Source organism: Malaclemys terrapin, chromosome 15 (assembly GCF_027887155.1).
Source record: "Malaclemys terrapin pileata isolate rMalTer1 chromosome 15, rMalTer1.hap1, whole genome shotgun sequence".
Lineage (NCBI taxonomy): Eukaryota > Metazoa > Chordata > Testudines > Emydidae > Malaclemys > Malaclemys terrapin.
This window is the reverse complement of record NC_071519.1, coordinates 13,814,527-13,817,359: the sequence shown is the minus strand read 5'-3', so window position 1 is coordinate 13,817,359 and position 2,833 is coordinate 13,814,527. Positions and strand designations below refer to the sequence as shown.

The following is a 2,833-nucleotide window of genomic DNA, read 5'->3' as shown; positions in this document are numbered from 1 at the left end:
CGCGAGAGGAGCGGGCCCCCCCTCCCTCCGGGGGGGCGCCGACACTCGGAGCTCGGCTCCCGGCCGCTGCGGGGCCCGTGAGCTAAGAGCCGGGAAAAGCGGGCCGTCTCGGCGGAGGGCCGGGTGGGTGCTGGCCTCCGCCCTCAAACGTGCCCGTTCCCCCCCTCCCACGCCGGGCAGGGTCGGGTACAATACTCGGATTGATCCCCTAGGCTGAGCTCCGGTTCTCACAGGCTCTGAAAAACCTGTCCTCACAAATCTCCGCACACAGTCCTCGAAAGACGGGTCGAAAAAGCCAAAGCCCCGCCTTCGGCGGTACGAAACTGGAACCGGGCGCCACCTCGTGGTTCCCTCGGTCGGCCGAGACGGCGTTGGGCGACCCCTTCCGGACATCCGCGAGACGACCGGCCGTCAGGTCAACCCATTCGCTCCAAAGGGGTTGACCCGGTGGCCGGGAGGGGACTTTGAAAATTTTTCAGACTTGGAAAACTTTTTTTTTTTTTTTTTTTTCCCCCAGCCCGCTTCCTCCGGGTTGACCCGGTGGCCGAGCGTCTCACCGTCCCCGGACGCAGCGAGGTACTGCCTCCCGGCCGTCAGGATCGGGCCCACGGAAGTCTGATTTTTTAAAAAAATTTGCCGACGCCACCGCGGAGGGCTACCCGGCCACCCCGGGCCCCGGAGCCGGAAAAGGGAAGAAAAGGATCGGGCCCACTAGAGACATGGACCCGGCCGCCAAGCAGGCCGCCCTGGGCTCACCCTCCCCGGCCGCAGCGAGGGACATCCTCCCGGCCGACAGGATCGGGCCCCTGGAAGTCTGGGGGGGGGGGGGGGGAAATCCGCCCCACGCCTCCGAGGAGGGCTGCCCGGGCGGGCCGGGCCCCGGAGCTCGGAAAAAAAAAAAAAAACACCCCAAAAAAGGATCGGGCCCACTAGAGACATGGACCAGGCCGCCCTGGGCTCACCCTCCCCGGCCGCAGCGAGGGACTGCCTCCCGGCCGACTGGATCGGGCCCCTGGAAGTCTGGAAAAAAGAATGGAACCTGACGCCTCCGAGGAGGGGGCGCCCAGGGAAGGAGGGAGATCCGGGTCGACCTGGTGACCGGACGGGAAAGCGGCCACCGGGCGTGCCCGTTCAAACCTAGGGGTTGACCTGGCGGCCGGAAAGCAAACCGGCCACTGGCTAGCCCCGTCGGCAACCTACGGGTTGACCTGGTGGCCGGGAAGCGAACCGGCCAGCAGGTGAACCCGTTCGATTCCACGGGTTGACCTGGTGCCCGGGAGGGGACTCTGAAAAATGTTCAGCCCTTTCGGCTCGGGGTTGACCTGGTGGCCGAGAGGGGACTCGGACGGCAGGCAAGCCGCCCTGGCCTCACCCACCCCGGCCGCAGCGAGGGACTGCCTCCCGGCCGACTGGATCGGGCCCCTGGAAGTCTGGGGGGAAAAAGAAAATGGAACCTGACGCCTCCGAGGAGGGGGCGCCCAGGGAAGGAGGGAGATCCGGGTTGACCTGGTGACCGGACGGGAAAGCGGCCACCGGGCGTGCCCGTTCAAACCTACGGGTTGACCTGGTGGCCGGGAAGCGAACCGGCCAGCAGGCGAACCCGTTCGATTCCACGGGTTGACCTGGTGCCCGGGAGGGGACTCTGAAAATTTTTCAGCCCTTTCGGCTCGGGGTTGACCTGGTGGCCGAGAGGGGACTCGGACGGCAGGCAAGCCGCCCTGGGCTCACCCTCCCCGGCCGCAGCGAGGGACTGCCCCCCCTCCACCCACCCACCCCCCCCCCCGGCTGACAGGATCAGGGCGCACTGGATGTCCGGGACAATATTTTCCCCGACGCCGGGGAGGGCGGGCGGGCGGAGGGGCTCTGGCGGCCAGCCCGGGCCCCGGAGCTCGAGAAGGAAAAAAGGACCGGGCCCGCGAGAGACGGGGGCCCTGCCGCAGGGGGGCAGTCCGACCGGGGCTCACCGTGCGGCAGGCCCGGGCGTCGGCAGGGGAAAGCGGGCGAGGAGGCGCGGGGGCCGGGTGCCTACGGCCATACCGGACCGAACGCCCCCGATCCCGTCCGATCTCGGAAGGTAAACCGTCCCGGGCCTGGCTAGTACTTGGATGGGTGACCGCCTGGGAATCCCAGGTGCCGTAGGCAGCTTTTCCCGGTCCGAGCCAGCTCTCTCTCCTTTTCTGGGGAGGAAGGAGAGGGGGGGGACGGGCCGGAAAGCCCCTCGTCGCTCCTGCCGAGTCGGAGGTCGCGGCCGCAGGTCACGGGTCTGGGCGCCTGGGGTCCGGCTCCCCACCCGGCTTCCTCCGCGGAGGACCCACCGAAGCCGCTGGGGGAGACCCCGGGCATGGGGCGGACTGGCCCGGACCCTCCCGGCCGCCGGCCCGCAGGACCGCCCCGAATCCCCCCGCCCCGCGGCCACCCAGGCCAGGCCTGGCCAGGCGGGACGGACGGCGGGTGTCCAGCGCCCAGCGGCTTCCGCCAGCGGGGACCCACGGCCCCCAAAGCCGCAGGGGGAGGCCCCGGGCCCGGGACGGACTCGCTCGGACCCCCTGCGCCCGGGCGCCGGCTCGCGGGACCGCCCCGAATCCCCCCGCGGCCACCCAGGCCAGGCCTGGCCAGGCGGGACGGACGGCGGGTGTCCAGCGCCCAGCGGCTTCCTCCAGCGGGGACCCACGGCCCCCAGAGCCGCAGGGGGACACCCCGGGGCCGGGACGGACTCGCTCGGACGCGCTCGGACCCCCTGCGCCCGGCCGCCGGCTCGCGGGACCGCCCCGAATCCCCCGCCCCGCGGCCACCCAGGCCAGGCCTGGCCAGGCGGGACGGACGGCGGGTGTCC

At 70.9% G+C, this 2,833-nt stretch overlaps 1 non-coding gene across 1 annotated transcript; it reads left to right on the top strand.

Annotated features, from left to right (window-relative positions):
• Positions 1–2,023: 2,023 nt before the first annotated feature.
• LOC128824094 (5S ribosomal RNA) lies at positions 2,024–2,142 on the top strand. The gene has a single exon (XR_008442323.1). It is a non-coding gene; the product is annotated as a 5S ribosomal RNA (ribosomal RNA).
• Positions 2,143–2,833: the final 691 nt, after the last annotated feature.